Consider the following 25,898-nt stretch of genomic DNA (forward strand, 5'->3'; position numbering starts at 1 on the left):
TAGTTATAATTTATTCATTCTTGTTGCAGTAAAGTATTCCATTGTGTGAATTCCACCTAGAACTTTCATTAGAAACACGTTGGACCATCTTTTCCATTCTTCATATCTTGATCTCTTTTTTATATTTTCTATCTTTTTTTTTTCCCCTCTCTCTCGGGGATTTTATTGGTCCTGGGGAAGGGTTGGCTGGCAGGCAGCCCCTGCCTCCTGCTGAGGGTGCCACAAGCTCTCACTGTTTGCGGTTGCTGTTGATGGGCAGGTTCACATGCTAGGGAGAGGCCAGGAAGGCCTTGTGCTTGGGCTGGGCACTGAGGGAGCCATGTAGGCTGAGAGCAAGGGGAAGGAGTCCATGCATCTGGGGGCCAAGACCTGGTGGTTCAGCAGCAAGTCCAGCAGGTTGTAGTCAGCGAAAGAGATCTGGTGCCCACGATGAAGGCCTGGCCCCCCTGGTTCTGGGACAGCAAGGTCTCAAAAGGCTTCAGATGCCCCGGCAACTCCTTCACACAGTTTTCCTTGCTCATCTCGTAGTTAGTGTAGATGAGGGTGACATATTTGCAGCGGAGGTCCTCCATGCCATTATTTGCTACGTCCACCAGGGCCACCTCCCGCTGGTCCTTCCCATACAGTCTGAGAGAGCGGTCCAGGTGGCGCAGGATGGGATTGGACTGATACAGGGTGAGGTCTCCATCCTGGAACTTGGGGAGCTGCCCGTACATACAGGTGGCCTTGAGAAAGCCCTGCAGCCAGGTCTCCATGGACACCACGTCCTCCTTCCAGCTCTGGCCCTGGTCAGCCGGCATCATGCGCATGGCCTTGCAGCGCCCTCGAACAGGGAAGCAGACGATGCTGTAGGGCGAAGTGGTTGGGGTGTAGACTGCAGCGGCAGAAAGGCTCTGTTTTTCATCTTTTTAATTTTCTGCAAATTCTTCATATCTATATGTTGTCTAAGCCTCTACTCAGCTACATCGAATTTGCTGCTTAACACATCAATTGAATTTCGTATTTCAATGAGTCTTTTTTATAATTTTAAAAGCTCTATTTGGCTCTTTAAAAAATATGCTTGTTTTTTTTCCCCAGAGCATTTACTTAAATAAACTCGGATGACTCTTAAATGAAATTTTAGAGGATCTAATCTTGATCTTTGTTCTGTATGCTGATTTTTGTTCTTGGTGCATTTTTTTCTCATCAATTTTATAATTTTGAATTGAGAGCTGATTGTTCAGGGGGATTTCACATTTAGTGCAGTTTTGTTGGAGGATTTATCTTCAGAATGGTTAGATGTATGCGTCTGCCTAGAGTCTTAAATTTGGATTTATCATAAAGTTAGGGCTAGCTTTCATACTAGTTTTTTGGTTTGGAGGTTTCTGGATTATAAAGGTAATATATATTAGAATATATATATTGGGCTTGAATAATGTCCAAACTGTGGTTCTGAATTCTCAAGTGAGATTTTACTTTTTCCTTGGCTCAGGGTCCAATATTAAGATAGACAACAACTTTTGTCTAATAAACTCTTTGTGATTCAGGGAAAGTTAAAAAGTGATGCAGTCAGCACTCTGACTTCCACATGTGGGTCATCTGACTCCATGACAGAACAAGTGAACAGTGAATCCTGTTGGGAGAAATGGGATAGGAGAGAATGTGGAAATTAAACAAGGATTGGTAACGGAATATCAGAGAGGCAGGTAAAAGGGGTGGGGTGGTCCCAGGGCTAATTATTAGCATATTAAGCATTTGTCTCAGTATCACATTTAAACTGTCTATTGACACAAGAATGTCCAAACCCACAGAGAATTTTTATATACATTTGTTTTGAGTTAAACGAAAAATATACCTAGAAGCAAAATCTCAACAGACTGAGAAAAATGCTTATGAGAATAACCGTTTGCGGTTTCTTTTATGCTTTTGAGATTCAGGGGGGAGTGTAAAGAAGACTATGGGAAGGTGGGGGGATGGGATTGTTTCTTGCTTGCTTTAGGAGAGGTCTTAAAGGGGACATTTCAAAGGCGTGTTAACCTGGGAGCACAGAAACAATGGGCAGTACTTGCTCAAGGCAAAAATAAGCCTTTTAGTAAAGAAGTTATATGCCTGGCATGTGACTACTCACCTTGACCTGCTCATTAGAAGTTTATGATCAGATCACCCTGTGAGGTTACTTTCCATAGAACCCTTTTTTGGTTCACATATCTTTATGCTTAGCTTGAGCCCTTCTCTGGACTGAAAAAGGTTCTAAATGACACAGGGCCTGGCCAGTCTCATTTTCAAAATCCTGAATTATGAGAAGTTGTCTTTAGTATTGTCTTATTGTCCTTTCTGACTTTTCCCACCGTACTTGCTAAGGTGTAAAGGACAGAGATCTGAGGGGACATTGCTCTCGGTTCCAGCTATTTGTTATTAAGTGGAAATGTACAGCCTGGGCTGGAATTTTGGATTTTTTTTAAAAAAAGAAAACATCTAAAAACATTGGCAACTCCTTTAAGTGTAAAATTGTGCTGTGCTAACCAAAAACACGTCTGTGGGCTACATATGGCCTGCAGGCCACTGGTTTGTAACTACTACTTCTGCCTTCCAGAAACTTCTAGGTGCCTAAATTTTCTCATTCCATGGCAGCTCTTATTCTTCCTCCAGGCTTACCTGTCAAATAATGTCTTGCTTTCCAAATTATTTAAATTCTTAATTCTCCACCAAATACCACATTCTTCGAATGACCATATTTAAACACATTTCCACTAATGTGTAAATGATGGATAGCTCTTCCTATAGAGAAAGGGAAAACTTCTCCCTTTCTACCTCTGATTCTTTTGGTTGGTTGAATAATCAAATTGACATGAGATTGGTTGATAAGAGAAAATCAAATTTAATTTTGTGCACACAGGAACCCTGTATACACGAGAGAGTCAGAGACCCCAAATACACGAGAGGTTCAGAGACTAAAAAAGAAAATACGGTATACATGACATTCTGAGCAAGGTAAGGCACTTTGGGGCTTCACAGGGTCATTGCATGTTAAGAAGAGTGGATATTTAGTAAATAGAAATTTGCCCTGCCCTATAGATAGGTTAAAAAAAAAAAAAAGGTTATCTCTGATAATCTCTTATTATGGGCAAGGCCCCTAGTTCAAATTTCTCTAGGTAGTTAAGGGTGGAGTGGGGTGGGATAGGCAGAAGTTTCTCTTGAGCCCACAGAGTTTTGATTGCCTTTAGCTCAAAATAATCCACATACCACAGAGGTACATCTTGGAGTGACTGAACCTCTACACCTCCAAAATACGTTGGGCCAAATTATAGTGCAGAGCTCTGGCAGTGGAGCTCAAGGAGCAGTGTCTCGTGTGCATGACTGATGCAGGCAGTGTGGAGTCAGTGAGTGTGGGCTTTGCAGCCAGATGTTCATATCTCATGGCTTTCCACTTTTGGAAAGAGTGATCCTGTCCAAGGGACTTCATCCTTCCAGACCTTGGTTTTCTTATATGTCCAACCAGGATAATTAATACCTGCCAAAGTTGCTGTAAGGCTGCTTTAATTTCTAGTATATACTCAATGCTATTTTTGTTCAGCTTATGGAAATTCTGTAGTTAGAAAAGCCCTTAGGAATCATCTAAGTCAAGTTCCCTCACTGTGTGGATTTTGTAGACAGGGAAGATTTTGGTTCAAGGAATTCGCCCAAGGTCTCAGCTAGGCAAATTGGGAATTCATTTGCAAAATTTATTTTTAATACTAAATGTTATGGTGTAATAGACTATAATATCCCATAGCTCATCTGTGAGGCAATATGAATTAGTTTTTAAAACAAGACAATGGCTCCAAAATCTATCAGGTTTAGAGTATTGGGGAAAAGATCTGGGCACTTCCACTCTGATCTTTCGTTATCTGTGTAACCATTACATAACCTCTTTAAGCTTTAGTTTAACCTCAGGAAAAAGGCCTAGCAGAATCTGCTTTGCCCATAGGACTATTATTGTTTCTGATGTGATTAACTTCAAAAATTTGAAGTGCAAACATAGTCTCATAACTTTAAAAAATTTAAATTAACCCAAGATCATATATTCATGACTAGCAGAAAAATCAGCATCTCCTTCTTGGGGCAACCCCCTCCACTGTTTAAGAATCCATGGGTTATGGATTCTAAGTTCATTCATCAAGAGTTCTAAGATGGGGGGTAGAGGTAGGTGGTCTGTGGCAAAGCCAAAGTAAATCAGTTTGCTGTTGTCACTGCACCTCTTTGTTGTACATTATCACCATCAAAGCCACTTCTAAGCCTCCCAGAGACTTTCTACAATTTGGAAAAGGATGTGTAACTGTACAAATCTTCACTTCTTTAAAACGACTTTTTCTCTTTCTCCTTGATTCAAACTGGCCTTGGACTCACTTGTGTCTTTTCTTTCTTTATCTTTCTGCATAATGTATGACCACTCCCTGAATCATTAAGACCTTAGGTCAGTATCAACAGTTTTAGGGACAAAGCCTCAGGTCTGTTGACCACAGAAACAGAGTTTTGGTCAAACTAAAGATAACTTCTTGCAGCTCCACACCCAGAAAGGTCAAAGGACCCTACTAGCATTCCCTTGAAATCAGACAGAAGGACACCATGGCTGACATCAGGACTTGATGCAATAATCAACTGCTCTAGTCCCAACCAATCAATAGAGCCCATAACTCCAAATCCCTTAGCTACTATGACTAATGAGTTTTTCCCTATATGACCTATCCCCTAAATCAGCAGTCCCTAACCTTTTTGGCACCAGGGACCAGTGCTCCTATGAGAATCTAATGCATGATGATCTGAGGTGGAGCTGAGGTGGTGATGCTAGCTTTGGGGAGCTGCTGCAAATACAGATGAAGCTTCACTTGCTCACCTACTGCTTACCTGCTGTGCAGCCTGGTTCCTAACAGGCAACACACCGGTAATGGTCAGTGGCCCTGAGGTTGGGGACCCCTGCCCTACAGCTCATCAAGGAGCCAGGTCTTTGAGTGCTAACTCATCTGCGTCTCCAGGCTTGGTGCCATTTCCTTGAATAAATTTCTGCTTTCTTTGCTGAAAACTCCACCCATGTCTCTTTTGGCTATTGACGTGGGTAGGCAAAATGAACCCCTTGAGTTCGGTAACAGATGCCCCTTCTGGGGCACAACCCTGTGGATTCTTGACTCCTGAAATTTAGGGTAGATTTCAGCCCACGTTTCCTTCTTTGAGCCATATGTCTCTGACCTCCACATGATGGTGGCTGTGGTCAATGAGGACATCTGGGTGTGTACTGTCTGACAGAGGGAAGCTGTGATGCTGACTGAGGTCTGTGCAAGCCACTGTAGATCTCTGAGGGATGACTAGCCCCTGACTTCCTTGGGCTCAGGGAAATGGTTCTTACAGTTCAGCTATTTCAGCTCTTCCAGCTGCTGTTCCAGGAGGTGGAAAACATCTGGGGAATGCCTGCATGGTCTCCTTCTCCTCCCTGGACAGCTGCACACTTCACCCTCAGAATACAGACGGTCTGAGTTAAGCCCCTTTCATGAACTCCAGAGCAATCTCCCCTCCATACCCCTTCCTTTATTTTAGAGACCTGCTGGTGATTTACCATTCTAAAGATGACACAAATGATTTCTAGAACATGACATGACTGAGCAAAACAAAAAAACCAATGCAGGCTAAATTTTCCCTTAAGATGTCTTGATACATGTAAGCATCGTATTAAGGTCCTTTTTTTAAAAAAATTGCAGTTATGCTGCAGATAAGGCTGATTGTGAAATGAACAAGTTGTTGGCGTCATAATCTTCAGCAGGAGTCTCCAAGGATCTGGACCTTTCAGGAAATTCAGTAAGCTTTTTTTTCGAATGGATTGGCTGTGGGTGTCACTTGCATATGAAATTGTAGTACTGACTCACCCTTCCAGTCTCTAGGAGCAGGAACAGATTGCTGCAACTCTCATCTGGCCTCTCTTGTGGCACGTGACTTTGTGCAAACAGATGCTGAGAATTAGGGGCCCATCCTCAGTCAGGGAATGGAATTGCTATTCCTGGGAATTAACCGCCTTGCCCACAGGGCTTTTCCTCATTAACATTGCTACTTTTTTCTCATCTGAATTCTTTAGCCCCCATGAGTTAGTGCCTCGGTTAGAATCCACAGAGCCACTGGACCCAAAGTAGATGATTATAAACAAGGAAGTTTATTTTTCTTTGTTTAGAATTCTAGCAAGGCTGACCCATTAAACAAACGTATAAAATGACCGAACCTCAGTTAATCAAACCAAGGATTAAGTGAAAACACCAGCACCCAAAAATCAATCAATCAATCAATCAATCAGTCAATCATTAACTTGAATAGACCACAGAGGCCTTGTTGCCTGGCTTGCTTCACCTCGTAACAGAAGGTTCAGTGACTTCTGACGTCGAAAGGAAGTTAGTAATGATTTCCCTGAGTGTGAATACATTTATTTTCCCTGCACCGATAGCGAAGGGATGAAAGCGATGCTCTATCACCACCTAGTGATAAATATATGTACATCATCTACAATGCCCAGATGGGCTCCAAGATTCTTGTGACATTCTCCAAATAAAATAATGCACTTTGATGAAATGGGAGTGCAACAAATCACATGTGACAGATACCAAAGTAGAAGTACTCCAAGACTTTTCCTGACTCTGACTCTAATAGCTTGATGGTGCTGATGGGGGAAAGAAGTGGAGAGGTGATATGAAGAACTTGTAAATTATTTGGGAAATTGAAATTCAATTGCATGCGAAATGGCAGGAAGTGAGCAAGAGGAGACTGGAAGAGCAAAAGAGGACAGTGCCCAGGAGCCACCTCAGAATGCTATGCTGTTGCTTTGTTTATGGAAAGAGAGAACAATTAGGACTTCGGAGAGATGGAGTCTAGGTTTTTTAGGAAATTTTGCTATTTACTCCCTAAGGCTTTCTGTCATTTGACTTGTAATGGGTCACAGAAATAAGTTAGATCTTAAATCAGTAGCAAGAAGGCTGTTTTATTTATTATTTTACATAAAAATATGACATCTCATATCGTTATTTTAATACTTTGGGCATCTGAGTTAAAGATTAGAGGGGGTAAATCTGTTCTAAGAATACTGGGATGCTACCGATATTTATTGACAAATCTCTATTAGGCCTTTCCCACGTGCCAGGCACCTTCCCGATTGTGCTCTGATGGAAGAGAAAATCACAACATTGTGAAAGGCTGAGGAGAAGGGAAAGTGAAATGAGATGGAAAGGAAGGTGAACTGAGGCCACAAAGCAGCTGAAGGAGACCCTGAAGGAAGTAAAAAGTAATGAGCCAAGAGCTTTTGTAATGCATCACTGGCCAGTGTCTGCTTCATTTCTTCTTCAGGGAACACTGCTTGATGTCAGCACTCCTGAAGAGCAGGAGAACTTCCTGTAGAGCAGTGTGAGGTTCTCTTTATGGGATTTGCATATGTATGTAATATGTAAGTCAAATAAGCTAATATTTTTTCCATAGAATTATCTTGTTATTAAACATAAAATATGTGGTATAGCCTATTGCTCCTAGCTACAAACCTGTATGACATGTTACTGTACTGAATACTGTAGGCAGTAGTAACATAATAGTACACTTGTGTATTGAAATGGTATATTTGTGTATCTCAGTATAGGAAAGTTATAGTAAAAATATGCTATACAGTACTTTCATAGGACTGGCAGGACAATAGGTTTATTTACATCGGTATCACCACGATCACCTGAGTAATTGTACTATGATGTTTGGATGGCTATGATATTTGGATGGCTATGAGGTCACTGGATGACAGGAATTTTTCGGCTCCATTATAATGTTATGGGACCACCATTGTGTATGCAGTCTATCGTTGACTGAAAGTTTATGCGACTCCTGACTGTGTTATATATATCTGTACCAACTTGCTAGCACTTTAGCAGGCTCTGAGTGCCCACTACTCTTTCCAGCCATTCATCTGTCTCTCCGTCCGTCCATCCATCCTTTCTTCTTATGTATTCAGGTCTGAGTCAGACAGTTTGATAAGTACTGAATATTCATTGATGCTCAGTGCTCCAGGGAGTTCATCCGGCACCAAAGACATTCTTCTAGGCTCCGAAAAAGATATTTCCATCTTCACTAGGGAGGTGCCATCTTCTTACAAACTGTTGTTTGCTCATCCAGTTGCTTAGCCTATGCCACTTATGGAAAAAGCAGATGGTATCTCTCATATTACTCACTCATATTTATTGTTTATCACCTCTGGATCTCCCTCTTATGGAAGAGGCACAAAAAGCTTCAGGACTTTTTTGGCACCTTTGTATGTACACTGGCTTGCTCGGCCCAACCTGAGGTGTCACTGGCAACAAGCAAACTGTTACGAAGTGCCACCAGCTTATGCTGCCATTGCTGCTGTAGGAGCTGGCTTTCCAGTAGCTCCCTGGAGGTGATACAATCAAAGTTTCCAGGTTTAATGTCCCATGGGATTAAGTTTGACCAGTACGAAAGAGTAGACTGGACGGAAATGGTGGATGAGTTACTTACCCTATCTCCTCCCTGATGGACTGTTCTGAGACACAGAGTGTCCACACTCTTCCTCTGGTGATGCCCTCTATGCATAGCAACCAGGGTTTCGGTGGCACTGTAGCCAGCTCAGTAATGTACCACCTTATTTTTTCTTTCCTTCCTTTTCAGTCTTATTCCTCCAAGAATTCGAGGCCATGTATAAACACAACCACAAGGGGCATCTGACCGTTTGAGAGTCAGAAATGCCATGGGAGAATTGGAACATCCCAGCTAAAGGCTAAAACAATGATTTTTAACTTTTTTTTTAGGGGGATGGGATAGATACCCTTTTAAAATTCTGATGAAAGTAAGAACTCTATCCTTAGAAAAATGTCAAATACAAACACACATGTGCACGCACACAATTTATATATAATTTCAGGTGGTCTTAGATCCTCTTGAACCCATTTATGGACTCTAGAGGGTGAAGGGGACATATCTGTAACCTGACATCTGGTTATTTTAGAGAATTTCTGGCTTATAGCTTTGGCTTGTGTGTGGGGTTGTCCACCGAGGTAGAGAACACAAAAGGAGGAACAGGTGTGGATTTTTTGTTATGTGTATGTGTGTTGTTTGGGGTACCTTGAATTTGAGGGGTCTGAGGGGCATCCAGATGGGTCTGTAGGGGCATAAATTAGTGGACTCTGTGTGTAAGTCTGGAAAACCTTAGCTGAGGGTATTTCAGGGAAAGGATGAGTATTGAAGATTCTTATGGCTGGGGGTCTAGTCCAGTGAGTTTTATTAAATGGAGAGGAAATGGGCTTAGAACAGTGAACAACTTTCTCAAACTCATTTCTTTAAGTAATGGCAGAACTGGAATGAGAACTCTCATCTTCAGAGAGCCACTTGCTCTTTCTGCTTTTGGGAGAGCTTTGTTGTCTTTCATTTTGTACCAACTTAGTTGTCACTGAAGGTTTTTGAGGAATGTAGGGCTAGTTCCCTCTTAGTCTTCCTAGGCTGCCATCCATGGAGAACAGAGTGAATACCTGTTGTTTTGGGCTGCCCAGCACCATTCCCCTTTCTTCTGGGCCAGCACTCAGGTTTTCCTTTGGGGAAATAATCCTTCTTCTGGTCTCACTTTATGTGTTGAAGAGGGACTGACGTCATTTGCTGAAGCCAGGAGTTGGCGTGTCACCTGTCCCTGGCCAGTGAGCATGTCCCACCCACATTCCCCAGCCACTATAAGTGATTGAAAGATGGGCATATGAATGTCCTGCCCAGGAATTTAGTAAGAGACAGGGTTGCTAACTGGCTGATGTAAGCCTGAAGCTGCTGGGACCATAATGTGGACAAAGCTTGCTTGCAAAAGAAGCCGGACCAGACAGAATCAGCTCAGACATAGTGTGTTTTGAGGCACTCAATTCAGTTGTATCTGAAGCCAGTCATGCCCCTGGACTTGATGGTTATTCCAGTGAATTCTCTGTTTTGACTTAACCAGTTTAATCGAATGTTTCTCATGGCACCTGAGGGAGTACTGCCCAAAATAGAAGGTGTCTCAGTTTGATAACTCAGGTTATTAACATCATATTAATGTGACTTCAGTTGCTAATTTAGTTTGTACATGGTCCAGTTAGCATTGCTGAGAGGAAGCTAAGTTCCTTGAACATCTCTAACAAAAATACGGTTTTGAGAAAGCAAGAATGCTGAACTACAGACCCTTCTTTACAGCAAACAGAACAATTCCTCCTGAAGATGGATTAGCATTGCCATCTCTATATACAAAGAATGTTCTGGAAAAAACATAGATGGTGTATTTAAGATAATAATAATTTATGTTTCCAACTGAAAACTATTTCAACACTAGCCGACATGTATCCCGAATTGTGTTGAAGTAATTGGTGTAATTAAACTGCAGGGAATACTGAAAGGATAATCTAATTATAAAATTCAAATGCATTATAGACCAAATACATTTTATTGAATTGCATAAGATTTTAAAGAGGGGTGGAATCAAAATCTTTCGAAAAAAAGTGACTTTAACACTGAAAAGTAGTATGGTAGTAGTTTATTTTCCTACAAAATAATGAATAATAAATGAAAATCTTTCATCAACATCTTTCAGCATGAACAGTGCCTAAGTACTAATCTGATTCCAGAATTTCATTATTTTTAAACAGTTTATAACAGGACCAATTTCAGTTATGCACTTTGATACAATACGTTTTGGAAGAAAATTAAACTTATGACACAGAGGAGGTGTGAAATGTGTTCTATGAATAAATTGGAAACTTGTCTGCTTGATCTGAGGACAGATTGAGACATCTATCAATAACACTATAGAAAAATATCTCCCTGGTTTTATAATCAAATACAAATTTCTAGTTAATATTTCCAGGATGTGGAGGCTGTCAGTTTTGACAGATTTTTAAAAATCAATATTTCATATAGAGTTTGAATTGAAGTCCTGAAATGATTATATTTTCAAACTCTTGAAAGCCATTATGATTATGATAATGGTAAAAATAGGATAGGACATAACTTAAACATGTGTTTAAGGGAGATTGAATTTACATGTAAAACATTCTCAAAGACCCAAACATCTTTGAATCATGGTACATATATCACCTAGATCTCACTGTAACAGATTTTATTTATTTTCCAGCAACTGAAAAGTAACTCATTAATATCATGTAATTATTGTGGAGTGGAACGTAGTTAAACTAGTAACCCTCAAGGACTTTGATGACACAGATACATAAAGTTTATGAGCCTAGGAGTCACATTTCAAGTAGTGTTAATAGCAGTATTTGAATAAAAGCCCCCAGACAATTAAACATTATTTGGTCTGACTGCTTTGGAGTGCCTTAAAAGAAAACTTTTGTTGTTGTAGCTTTATCTCTTTAATCAAGCTTACTTGAGGCTGACATAAATATGATGATTATTTTCCTTCTCCAAATTCACATAGGATGGATGCTGAACTCTCTACAATCTTGGTTTATTTCAGGCACATTAACTACATTTCTCCAACTCTTGAGTAAGATGGGTAGGTTTCCTGTGGACCATTGTTTCTGTTACTCTTTGTAACCTCACTTAGTACCATGTAGAATTTCATTCACTTATTTATTAAATATTTATTGGGCAGGACACTGTCTGGGATCTCAAGGAACTCACAATTTAATGGAAAGACATAAACTTACAATGACAGTGAAGTTTCAAGAGTGCTCCATTGCATAGGGAAACCGTATTGAGAAATAGCTAATGTCTGTGTTCAAGGCTCAAAATCTCTCCAAGCCTCAGTTTTCCCATCTGCAGCATGGGAATAATAGCCCCCTCATAGAACTGTGGCACAGATAAACTGTGGAATATGATTATCCACTGTTTCTGAATTTATCTTACAGGTTAGTTACATGGAAACACTAAATCAGTCAATCAATCAATCAATCAATCAGTCAGTTGTTACCTATCACTGTCTGTCTCCTAATTTTGAATTCTTGGTGAAGAAATTTGATTAAGTTGTTACCTATCACTGTCTGTCTGCTAATTTTGAATTCTTGGTGAAGAAATTTGATTAGCTCAGTTTGAATCAGGTGGCTACTCCTGGTCCAATGACTCTGTGGCTATTTCTGTACGACGTGACTGCCAGAAACCCACCTCTATGAAGTGGGAGATTACAGAGTCATTGTGAAATAACAAATACAAACCCTGTTACACTTACATGCAGATTTTGTTATGATTAATAAAATACAAATCCATATAGTGTATTAAATTAATAATTGATTTAAACAGATATATAGCAGCATGGCTATTATCTTGTAGGGTTCTATAAACCTTTTTAATATTAAGAAGATATTTAAACTTGAAAAGTCTGGAAACTCCTGCTCTAAGGAAGAAGCATTTATGCAAGTATTTACAGGCCTACTACAAAAATGAGAAAAAGCAAGTGTTCTGGAGATTAGTTGGACAACAGTGTGAATGTATTTAACATTAGTGAACTGTACACTTAAAAATGGTTAAGATGGTAAATTTTATGTTATATGTATTTTACTGTAATAAAAGTTTTTTAAAAATAAGAACATACAGACATCAGACTCACTGAAACATTTCAAATTTGGTAAGTTTTCTTATTTAATAGTCAAATGTCTCAGTCCAAACAACACTTGATTCTATCAGTCCAGATTTTATATATATATATAAAATTTCATATATATAAAGACAAAATATTATGAATAAAAGACATAAATTATATATGCAGTAAATATATATATAACTATATATATGCAGTAAATATATATATATATATGTCTGCAGATTAAAAAAATGGGAACAGGTATATACCCTTTTGCATAGTATTAAACCTATAAAGAAGAAAACCACCTGAAACATTTCAATTATAGAGTATAAGAAATTATTCATTGTCATTAATAGAGCATCTTTACCTAGGGACATTTTTTAGAATATTCATTCATTTTATCATTAGACATAGAGGCCTAACACTTGCCAGGTACTGGGCTAGGTGTGCACAGCAGTAAACAATACATCCAGGGTGTCTGTCCCCATTGAGCTCATACTGTAGAAAGAAGACCATTAGACAAGAAATTACCGGTCAGTATAATAAGTGTTCTGGTGACTATAGAAGCACATGGAAGAGGTTCTTTGCCTGGTCTGAAATTTGCTAGAAGAAGTGACTGATAAGCCCAAGGATAAAGAATAAGAGTTAGTTAGACAAAAAGGTAGAGAAAAGAATGTCTCAGCCAGAAGGGATACTGTGCTCAAAGATTTAGAGGTGAGAGGGAAGATGGAGAATTCAGTGCATTGGAGGAAATCCAGAATGATTGGAGAGTGGGTGTAACATTAGTCTGGATGTTTCCAGGGTTGAGATTTGCTGACTGGTCAATGTGGAACAATAAGCAAAGGTTTTAGGAGGTAGGCGGGAGATTGAAGTGAAGAACCATGAAATGGAAGTTGAATTAGAGAGGAAAGAAGATTCCAGGAGCTGAGGAGCTCAAGAACTGACCGATAACAAAGTATTCATTGAAAAATGGGAAATTAAGGGTGGATCCTGAAGACATAAAGCTGCAAAATGGGAAGCAGTATAGTATATTGATTAAAGAAATGAGATCTGAAAGCCAACAGACCTGGTTTGAGCCCTGCTCGTTATCATAAATTTAACTTTGGGTGTGCTGCTCAACTCTTCTAAACTTCATTTCCTTATCTGATAATGCCTACTCATAGGGTTGTTATAAAAGTAAACTTTTTTGGTTGCATAGAACCAACTTTATAAACTATTTACCTAGAGGAACCCTCAATGCATATTAAACAGCTACTGTCACCTACTCAGCTCGGTAAGGGATTGGTTAGTCCTGGGCATGGGAGAATGCTCTTACAGACTATTGTAAGGAAAAGAAGTTTCAAGTCTGCCTTTTCACTGTTATTCACAGAAACTAGACAGTGCCTGAACATAGTAGATGTTTAACAAAAATGTCTTAAATAAATTAATGATTGAGTAACAACTAAGTGATTAAAATCAGTACAGTCTTGGAAAACAATTTGGAAACACATAGCTTAAAAATATTGATACCCAGTGATTTAATTTATGAGATCCTGAATAAGTACTTCTAAATATGTAAAAAACTAAATGTACAAAGATGTTAATTGCAATGCCAGTGATAATAGTGAAAAACTGAAAATAACCTAACTGTTCAATAATAGGGAACTGGTAAAGTAATAACATGGATTTTATGGGATATAAAATGTATACAATACATTTATTTTGTGATGCATATATACTATTATGAAAAATGCTTAAGAAATAGTGTTAAGTGAAAAAGGCAGATTTAAACTGTAGTATTATTACATAATGGAAATAAATCATATTCTTTAGGAAAATCAATGCATAGAAAATGATAGAAAATATACCACATGTTGGTGGTAGAACTTTAGATGATTTCCTCCTCTTTCCTTCTTTGCTTTTCCCTCTTTCTTTTTTTTCTTCAAAATGATACAACTTCTCTGTACAAAATTGCACAATTTACTTCATATAAACTGGAAACATAACCATCAAATGGGAAAGATGGTCTAGGTGGGAAAGACTTCATCTACTACAGTGGCTGTAGCCTTTTCAGTCCTACTCATCAGCAGCAGTGGGAAGTGTTGCTGAGGAAAGGGAGTCAAAAGGTGAAAGGCAATGAGAATAGAAAAGGAAGAGGAGAAGTAGAAAAAAAAGGGATATATAGGGTGATGGTGGAGACAAGGGATGCCCTTGCTTTCTGACTCCGGTGATGAACTCCTGATATTTCTTCTAACACAGCTAGGAGGGTAGCTACATGGAAAGGATCATGCTGTCCCAGCAAATGTCCAGAATACTATCAGCTACATTTCCCTTTGGTAGGTGGAGTTGAACTGTCAAGAGATTAAATGTTCGTGACAAAGGTGACCATACCCACAAGAAGGTGACAGGCTCCTCTTTCCTGTCAACTCCCAGATAGAAGCAGAATAAATTTTTAATGCCCTGTGCATTTCGTGTTTTAAAATACAAAGATTGTGGAATAGGTTTTGGGATTTGAGATAGGATGGGAGAATTAAGGGATCATTTTAATTCAAACTCCTTAAGTAATAGATGCGAAAGTTTGAGAGTTGAAGAAATAAAACAACTGTACAAGGTGTTATAGAATGGTAGCAGCGAATCTGGGTTGATTCTCCTTGTACAGTCTTGACAGGCTGGTTGTGCTTTTTCTGTTCATGGAGACCCTCTGGCTGGCCTCTTAAAGCTACTTAGAGAGTGTCTTTTCCGGGAGGACCCCAAATTTGTACCTAACACCTGAGAGTGGTCAGAGTGGAAAAGCAATGCAGAAAGGATTAAGGGCTTCTGTCTTTTATACCATTTCAGAGGAGTAAATGTCTTTCACTTAAATGATATAATGATGATGATGATGATGATGATGATGATGATGATGATGATGATGATGGCTAATCCTTATGAAGAACTTAACTAAGTGCTAGGGCTTTGTAAAAATATTTTTATGTATTAACTTACTTAACCTTAATATTCTTATGAGGTAAGAATATTTTGCAGATGAGGAAACAGACACAGAGAAATAGAGAAGTTAAGTGGCCAAAGTCACTCTATTAAAAAGTGACAAAGTGAGGATTTGAACTCAATGAACTGGATCAAGAGTCCATGCTCCTAACCACTATTCTATTTAAAGGAGAGAAAGAGAGAAAAAGAGAGATACAGACAAAGAGGAAGAGTGATAATGGGGAGAAAGTAAAGTAGAAAGAAAGATAGGAAATAGAATGGAAGGAGGAAAAGGGAGATTGAAGTTTATTAGAGATGTGTACCCTAGAAAATACACATCTCTTTATAGAAATGAGCTGATTTAAAGAAAACGTCCCTAATTTCTTTTATGGCAAATAATTTTTGTAGAGAAATATCTCTCAGACTTTCTACTTACAATGGCTTCTTTATGCCCCAAATTTCTAGTAATGTGTTACAATGTTATCAAGCTTTAAGAACACTAATCTTTGAGCCTGGAATCTAGGGCTACTAAAAGTCTTGCCAAATCATAGAATTGGTGGGTTTCCAATCTCTTCCTGTTCTGTGTGTTTGAGTGCAGGCAGATGGAATAGTGGGAGTTTATATAAAGGATGGTAAGAAAAAGGGAACTTTGAATTTATTGAGTCTCTTTGCCAATTTTTATGCTTTATAGCCAAAAGTGTTTTAATACTTCCTGATGAACAAGCAATCCTATTTATAGAATGATGTTTGGTAAAATTTCCTTTATTTTTAATTTGTTATATTTCTATTATAAATTTGGTCTGGTCTCTGAGAAAGTACTAGGCCTATATGATAAAATAAAAGCTATAAAAATGAAAAAGTATACATATTCAGTTAACTGTTTAGCCCACGTGGTAACAATGGCTTGACTACTTTTTGGAATCAGGTGATTTTTGAACTAATTAGTTATACTCATGATAAAGTTATGATCTCTTCACCCTGACTAAGTCTTGTGGCTTTTAAGTGTGTAAATTAATGCTCTAAATGTGCTCTCCAGCATTTTAAATCTGGACAGCCTGGTGGGAAAATAGATGAGAATTCTCAAACCATTAGCCTTTGTCTATGATTGCCTTCTCAAAAATTGAAAACAGGCAATGTCTCTTTCATCCTATTTACTTCTTGGTGTTGTTTACTCACCTGGAACTGTCAAGCTTTCTTCCCACCCTCATTTTTCATCAATACCTGTTCAGATGCTTCATTCACGCTTCAGTGAATATGAAACCAGATGGGTGTTTGAATAGTGAAAATGTTTATATATTAACAGGGCTTCAAAATACATGAAGCAGAAATGGACAGAACTGAACAGAGAAATAGATAACATCACAATTATAGTTGGAGATTTCAAAACCCCTCTGTCAATATAATTATTGAGATAAGTAGACTGAAAATTAGTAAGGATGTAATAGAATACTTTAAAAAACACCATTAATTAACTTGATCTAATTAACATTTTCTATAATTGTCTTAACACTTTACCCAACAACAAGACAACACATTCTTTTCAGATGTACACAAAACATTAAAAAAGATAGACTATATTCTGGACTACAAAATAAACTTTAACACATTTAAAAGAGTTGAAATTATACTAGATGTGTGTACAGATCATAATGAAACTAAAATAGAAATCAGTAACAGAAAGATATCTTAAAATGCTCTAATATTTGGAAACAAAACCTCATACTTTGGAATAACCTATAGGTCAAAGAAGAATCACAAGGGAAATTAGAAAATATTTTGAACTGAATGAAAATGAAAACATGACATCATTGTTTGTGAGATGCAGCTAAAGAAGTGTTGGAATTTATAGCATTAATTACTTATTTAGAAAAGTAGAAAACCCCAAAATTATTCTTTTAAGATTCCATATCAAGAAAACATAAAGAGAAGAGAAAATTAAGTGCAAAGTAAGCAGAAGAAAATAAATAAAATCAAGAGCAGAAATAAATGAGAGATTAAAAAAGAAAAGAATAGCGAAAATTAGTGAAACCAAAGCTATTTTTTTGAAATCAATAAAATCAAATTTCTAGTCAGAATAATCAGGAAAAAAAGAGAGGAAACACAAATTACCAATATCAGGAACTAGAGAGAAAATACCATTAAAAAGACATTAAAGGATGATAAGGAGATATTATTAACAACTTCATGACAATAAATTTGATGTTATCCAAAACAGATAAGTTCTTTGAAAAACAACAACTACCAAAACTTACTTGAGAACTAATAGATCGGCTGAATAGCCTTATATTTATTACATAAATTAAATTGTAACTAAAAATCTTATTAAAAAAATTAATGACTAGATGATGTTACTAGTGATTTTTACTAAACATTTAAGGAAAAAATAATGCAGATTATAAACAAGCTCTTCTAGAAAATAGAAAGGAAGAAATTCCTGACTCATTCTTTGAGTACAGAATTAACCTAAAACTAAAACCAAAGTAATTAAAAGAAAAGAAGCTACAGACCAATATATCTTATGAATTTATAGAGGAAAAAATATGAAAAAATTTTAGCAAGTCAAATCCGCCAGTATATCAAAAGGATAATACATCATGATCATGTGGGTTATATCCCAAGAGTATAAGGTTGATTAACATTTAAAAATCCATTTACCATATTAACAGAATAAAAAAAATATAGGAAATCTGTGCATCTTCCACTTAATTTTACTGTGAACCTAAAACTGCTCTAAATAGTTTATTAAAAATATAAAAATCATATGATCATGTTCATAGGTAGAGAAAGACATATGATAAAATCCAAATTTATTTATGGTAAAAACTCTCAGAAACTAGAAATTGACAGAACTTTTTTCATTCTGATAAAGGGCATTATGAAAAATCTACAGCTAACTAATATTTAATAGTGAAAGAGTGAATACTTTCTCTTTAAGATCAGGAACAAGGCAAGGATGTCCTGTCTCACCACTTTTATACAACATTTTACTGGAGGCTCTAGCTGATGCAACAAGGCAAGAATAATAAATAAAAGGTAAAGGGATGGAAAATGAAGGGATAAATTCATATTTTATCAGAAAATATCAGTGTTGGTGAGGATTTGGAACAGTTGGAGCTCTCATACTTTGCAAAATGTTATCACCATTTGGAATATAAGCAGTTTCTTAAAATGTTATACATATACAGACCATATAATCCAGTAATTCTACTTCTAGGAATTTACCTAAGAGAACGAAAAGTAAGTGTCTGTAAAAGACTTATACAAGTATATTTGCAGCGGCTTTCTTTGTAATAGTAAAATACTGACAAAGACCCAAATATCTATAAAATCATGTCATATCTCTACAATGGAAAGCTACTTATCAATGAAGAGCAACAAAATATTGATGCATGTAACAACATGGAAGAATTTCAGAATCACTATGCTGAGTGAAAGAGATCTAACGAGAGTACATACTATATGATTTCATTTTTTTATAAAATTCTAAAATATGTAAACTATATTAGCAGAAAGCAGAGCAGTGGTCACCTAGAGCTTGGAGTGGGAGGAAAAGATGAGAGACAGAGTTCAAAGAGGCATGATAAACTTTTGGGAGTAATGAAATGTTCATTATCTTGTTTGTGGTGATGGTTTTGTGTGTGCATATGCTGAAAATCATAGAACTGTACAGTTTATTAAATATATGCAGTTTATGCTACATCAATTATAACTCAATAAAGCTGTTATAAAACTAGCAAGCATAAAGCAGAAGGCAGAGGAAGACGTTTGGGTGCTGTTCCTAATGCTCCTGAAATTTCGTTAAGGAGATTGTTACCTGCACTTTTTATATCCAAGTCTGGTCTTATTTTGGTGTAGAAAAATAGCTAATTTTAATCCAGTTTCCCTATATGAGCGGCTTTGAACATACAATGTATTTATTTCAAGTGGACCAACGTTCTCCATGTTACCTTGCTGTGCCCAATTCCCAGGAAGGAACTGGCAGTAACAATGGAGCCAACTTCCGTGTTCCAAGTACCAGAGAATCAGGTGTGAGGCAGCTTTAAAAGCTTTTATTTTTAATCTTATTTCTTTCCAAAATGAAATATATACCCTGTGTTGATGCTTTGGAACACTGGGAATGAACACAGATGGTAAATCAAATTTAGGGAGGAGGGATGTTCTGTATAACTACTAAATGCCAACTTCAAAACACTAGATGGTTCCCCTAATGTAATTTAGATTGGAGTTAAAAATAGGGCTCCTCATCAGAATTATTGAGAAAGATGACAATCATTCTCCAAGCAACGGGTACATCCATTTGGGCTCTGTTCATGATGAAAAGGAAAATGCAGTGCAGACTGAATAAAACACTTAGAGATAAGAACTTTTGGCTGTTCCTTTCTCATTAAGGCTAATGTACACCATCTAGAGCCGAATGACTTGGTTGCTGCCGAAGGATTCAGGAATATGTTTTAAAAAGTGAATGCGTATTATTTCAGAAAAGAAAATAAATCACTTATAATAATAGTTTAAAAACATGTATTTGACAGTTGGCATTGAGGGTGGCAGAATATGCTGCCCCAAAATATGACTGTAGGAGTTTAGGACTTGCCTCCCCAAAATATACCATTTTGGTATATTCATTAGTTTGAGCTGTAGTTACTTGAAAAACAGCTAATGCTGGAAGAGGCTTTCCTTGAACTTATCTGCCTAAAGACAGATCCTCCAAAAGGAGCTCGATTGTCATTGATCCCCTCCTAGGAGTTCCATGGGAAGAATGACTTGTCACAGGAGAGGAGACTAGAAGTTGACTCCACACCCAGACGAACTTCTTCATAAATTGTCATAGCTCCCACCTGTTCTTCTAAGAGCCCATTTATCTTTTCTAAAAATCATTTACTCTCCCCTAAGAGACCGACATCTGTTAAGATGGTATTTAAGGTGACTGAACTCTAAGCCACCTAGGGGAGTTACTCATTTATTTCCCATGAGGTATGTTAATAAACTTCTGTTTGTTTTTTTTCTTGTTAATCAGTCTTTTATTACAGGGTCTCAGGTAAGAACTCAGAAGGGTAGAGGAAAAATAATTTTTCCTCCGCTATGGTGTGATAATACTATTAACAATGGTAAAAGCCAAAACGAACAACCTTAACTTTTGCCGAGACTCCGAGCGTGTTTTAGAAAAAGTATTGCGGTGCTGAATTTTGTGAGGGAGAACACACACACATGTTTTAAAAAGTGAACATGTATTAAAAGGTTAGAGAAACTGATGAAGAAGAGAAAGCACAGGCTTTAGAATTAGTCATTCTCAGATATTGCTAGATGCGTGCATTCACTTCATTTTTCTTATCTGTAAAATGGACATTCAATAAATGTTAGTTTGCCTGTCTCCTCTAATGAGCAGACTTTATTCTCATGTGTATATAGTAGAAAAATCTACATCTATATTTGCATGGTACCTTACAGTTTGCAAAACATTTTCATATACATGAGTGATTTGCAAACCTTTAAAAAAAGGAACACACTTTTTCTTGAAATGCAATATTACATGGGCATGAAATATGAAAGAAAATAAGAAAGTGGATTTGCTCCGATTTAACGAGGAGTGGAATTACAGCCCTTCTAACTTCCCCACGCATACCCACACTTTGTTCCCCTCAATGTGGTCCCTTTCCTAGGGGAGAAAATCTGAAAACCTTTATCATACATTGTATCATTTGATCAAATATAGGACTTAGACGGACATTTATGTGACTGAAAATCTTAGAAGCTGAACGCTTGTGTCTACACTAAGATCATGTAATTATTTCTCTAGGGGCTTTATTCTAAGAGACAATATGGTCCAATTGCAAAGAATTATTTTTTTTCTAGCTGGTCTGTTGATTCACTGAGGAGATCACTTCTTTGTCTCCATTATCCTGTCTCTAAAATGATTATAAGAATCAATAGAAACCTCCCTTCTGTTTTCAAAGATACCAGGAAGGGAATTCAAGTTCACAGGCTGAATCATTATGCAAAGCTAGAGAGAAATAATGATCCTAATTTGAAAATGGATGTGGGTGAAAGTTTTTCTTTTCTTTTAGACAAGCCTACATTGTCCTATGTCAATTTTTATAATAAGTTTTGGCTTAGTGACTACTAATAAGGGCGTTATCTCAAATTTTGGACTGGAAAAAAAGAAATTGCTGCTGGAATGGCCCATAGTGAGTTCTTCTAAAGCAAATGAGGCCTTGTCTTTTAGGGAGGGATGATGTTGTGGGATATTCTTCCTAGAAAATGATCTCAGCTCAAGCTTATTCTCTAAGCTTCACAGGGATAGGCCAATCTTGTACAAGTTTAAGGTCTTTAAAGCTACACTGAGCCTGCAGGCTGTGATGCTGTGAGAAGTAGGTCATTTACATTGTGAACTCTTGGTGCTTGGCTCCTGACACCAGCTCCCATTAATTAGAAGAATCAATTTTGGATTTTTGCCCTGGTGTGTTAGGCTCTGACAGGGCACCACATCTCACCGTGGGGCAGGCTGCAGAGAAAACTTGTTTCCAGGATCTGATTAGGCAATAAATGGATGAGTCAGTCATTTGGGTCTCTACCTCCTTTCTTCTGTTGCTTGATTTTGGACAAGTCTGTCTAGGTCGACAGCTCTAGCAGAGGTTTGGGACAAGAAGGAAGTGGTAGAAACTTTCGAGTGCATACAATTTCTGGGTTAGTTAGTGATTTCAAGTATCCCATTTTTTCCTAAATATATATTCAGACTCTTGGAGGAAGAGATATAATTAGTATATTAATCTAGGGTAATAAAGCCCAGACTTTTGGATTTTTATGGACAAAGAAAATTATTGAAAGGCAGACAATATAAGCAAAACATAATATAAGTAAATTATTTGGTAGGTTTTAAAATGATAAAGGCTATAAAAAAAGAAAAAGGGCAGAATAAGGAGGTGTGGTAATTTCAGAGAGTTACAACATTAAGTGAAGTTGGGAACGTGAGTTTTGAACAGTCTTGAAAAATATGAAGGAGTCAATTATTAGGAAAACAGGCAAGAATGTTCCAGATAGAGGGAACGGCTAGTGGAAAGGCTCTGAGTTGACAGCAGTGAGGGGTATTTAAGGAACAGTGATGAGACCTACTTGGTTAGGGCCAAGTGAGTGAGGGAGAAAGGTCAGGGAAATGAGGTCAGAGAGATGACAGGGGTCAAGTATAGGGCCGAGGGCACCACTGCAAGGGCTTTGGCTCTTACTCTGACTCGGCTGGGAATCGCTGAAAGGCTTTGGGAGAGGAATAATATGATCTGACTTATGTTCTTATAAAGTTTACTTTAATTGCTCTACTGTGACTAGACTCTGGGGGTGTTTAGATAAAAGCAGGTATGTGAATTAATGTCTTTCAGTAAGATGGCATCGTTCAATAGAAATATAGTGAGCCACGAAATTGATCTCCAGAGGTAATTTTAAATTTTCTAGTAGCCACAGTAAAAGAGTAAAGAGTAACAGTGAAATTAATTTTAATAATATATTTTGGTTAACTCAGTATATCCAAAATATTATCATATCCATATATAATCAATATAAAACAATTATTATCGATATTTTACATATCTTTTTTTCATGTTAAGTCTTTGAAATCAAATGCGTGTTTTACACTTAGAATGCACCCAATTCAGATGAGCAACATGTCAAATGCTGAATAGCTACATGTGGCTAGTAGCTACTACCCTGGACAGTGCAAATATGAGAATCATCACTCATGTTAATTCTCAGTTTTTTATGTATTTTATTTATTTATTTTTAAAATTTTTTTATTTTTATGGTGACATTGTTTAATGAAATCTAATAAATATCAGCTGTACATTTTAACAGTAAGTCATACATATATTTACATTGTGTGTTCACCTCCCTTAGTTAGATTTCTTTCTGTCACCACATATTTGACCCTTTTTACCCCATCTACCTTCCTCCTCCCCCATCCCCTCTTCTCTCAGTTATTTTAAACTCTAATGAAAGGGTGCTCCAAGATAGCTTTCTGGCAAGGGGTATGGGAAACACTGAAGAGCTTAATCTTTCCTTTTCCTTTTAAAGAATTATAGACACCAGCTAGAACAGAAATACAGGCCAGAGGCAGAAATCTATTAAATGACTTGAGAGAAAGGCAACTTTATGCTCTCATTGTTTCTAGAGAGAAGTCCATTGTCAGACTCTTGGTGGTTTTTCATGATGGCATGAGAATCTCATTATAGCATGGAATTTGCCTTTTTTTTTTCTTCTGCTGTTTTTAAGGTTTTTCTATGTGCTTGGTTTTCTGAAGTGTCACAATGGTATACATAGGTTTCTTTCTTTCTTTTTTAAAATTCAGCTTGGGATTTCTTAGACTTCTGAAATCTGTGGGTTGGTGTCTTAGTCAGTTCTGAAAATTTCTCAGCCTTTATCTCTTTAAATATTTCCTCTATCACACTCTCCTCATGAGTCCACTCAAACAAAAGTTCAAGTTTGCCAGAATTGGCAAAGACTTGTAGGGCAAAAGTGGCTTCTATGTTAATTTAGCTCTCTGGGTTTGCAATTTTCATTTGTCTTTAATGCAGTAATTCTTTCTACCTGCTGCTCATTAACGGACTTAAGATATTTTAAAATATTTTATTCAGCATTTTTAGTTAATGGTTTCCTGCGCTGGGGAGTTTGCATATCCCAATTTACCATTACCAGAAAATAAAAATTCAAAAACACTGAAATCTTACCCCACCTGGAATGAATTTTGGGGTACAGAGTAAAGAAGTGGAATCTAAGCTTTCCCCTAAATACATGGTAAATTTCCTCATTATTATATTTTGAAGAGTACCTAATTTTCCAATCTATCTGATATGGTGCCTTTTTTATATAATAAAAATACCAATTATACTTTGGTGGTTTTTGAGCTCTTAAATCTTTTTGATTGATTTAATTTAATTAAACCAATATCATCCTGTTTTAATTACTATAGTTTCATAATATATTTACATGTCTTCTTGGACAAACGTACCCTCATTATTCTTCTTTAAGTATGGGGGTATATAGTAGGTAGTTACCATCTTTGTATACTTTATTCTGGTCATGACATTGACATTCATTCTAGTCATGTCTGTATGTGATATGCATGGCTTATTTTGCCAGGTGCTGGGGATATAGAAGTTTAACAGAAAATACCAGCTCTGGTGGACTTTACACTCCTGAGCAGAAAAGATGTTTGTCAGGAAAAATAGGGAACTACATAAGCTAAATAATAAAACCAAACAACAGGAAAGATATGTCTTAAGGAATGACTGATTGCAGTCCCAGTATTACAAAGCAGGGCAAAGAAAGGTGGGTTTGGAGCTGAGGGGCAATAAATTAGTAACTGGCACAAATTCCATTGCATAAAAGCTTGCCAGGAAAAGAGTAGACAGTAGAGAATATAGATGATATTTCTTTGCTCACATATCTTGGTTTTCATGAAAAAGAAATGACAATATTGCACCAAGATAAAATGCTTAATTTAACATACTATAGGGACAGAGAATAAAAAAGAAAACTATGCCTACTCTTCTAAAGCAGAATTGGAACCTGAAGAAGGCATGATGAGTAGAAGCAGAGCACTTTGTGAGTCATTGGGAAACCTGGAAACTGCTCACTATATAAACCATCTTTCATTAGTTTCTACATTACTTATGTTGTTTGTGTGGTAGGAGGAGAGAATGATTGCGGGTTGATTTAATATGTGACAAAAGAAGAAAAAAGCTGGAATACTGGTTTCTATTGTATGCGCCAGGGACTATTGGGAATCCCAATATTTCAAGGGCTCAGTAGCCAGCATGAAAGCACTTCTCTCACCCTTGACCACCTTTCAACTCACTGAAGATCTCTGTCTTCCAAATATCCTCTTCTCCAGTTCAAATATTCCAACTTTCATTAATACTAATGGCACACGCAGAAGACATTGACCCTGACTCTGCTAGGTATTGATTGTGTGTCCTTAGTCAAAACTGTTCATTTCTTTGGAACACAGGTTCCACATTTGTAAACTGAAAAATTTGAACGAGAGATTTCCAAGATTCTCTTGTTTCTGTAAAAGCTTTTAACAAAAAACTCCCTTTTTTATACTTCTTTCTCTCTCATGAATGGGCTTTATTCTGCATACCTCTGTTTTATAGTGTGATTTCTGGAGCTGAACTCATTAACATGGGGCATGCCTGAAACTCTCCAGGTAAGATCTGTTTCCATGAACTTTTTGGAAAACACAACACACTTTTTTGAGCATGTTGGGTTCAACTCAGTTCGCTCATTTTGCCTATAATATATACAGTAAAGGAGAATAAATGATACAATACTGAATCAGAGATGGATATGTCAATCAGTTTCTGTCATGTAAATTTTGAAGGCAGAGGCTAGATAATTTTCATCTTATTTGGAGAGCCATCAGATCAGTGCCGTGGTTATC

The 25,898-nt window shown here is 37.3% G+C and overlaps 1 pseudogene; it reads right to left on the minus strand.

Annotated features, from left to right (window-relative positions):
• Window positions 1-229: 229 nt before the first annotated feature.
• LOC105309356 overlaps window positions 230-25,898 on the minus strand; it is a 58,893-nt pseudogene continuing 33,224 nt past the window's right edge.

Source organism: Pteropus vampyrus, unplaced genomic scaffold, assembly GCF_000151845.1.
Source record: "Pteropus vampyrus isolate Shadow unplaced genomic scaffold, Pvam_2.0 Scaffold729, whole genome shotgun sequence".
NCBI lineage: Eukaryota > Metazoa > Chordata > Mammalia > Chiroptera > Pteropodidae > Pteropus > Pteropus vampyrus.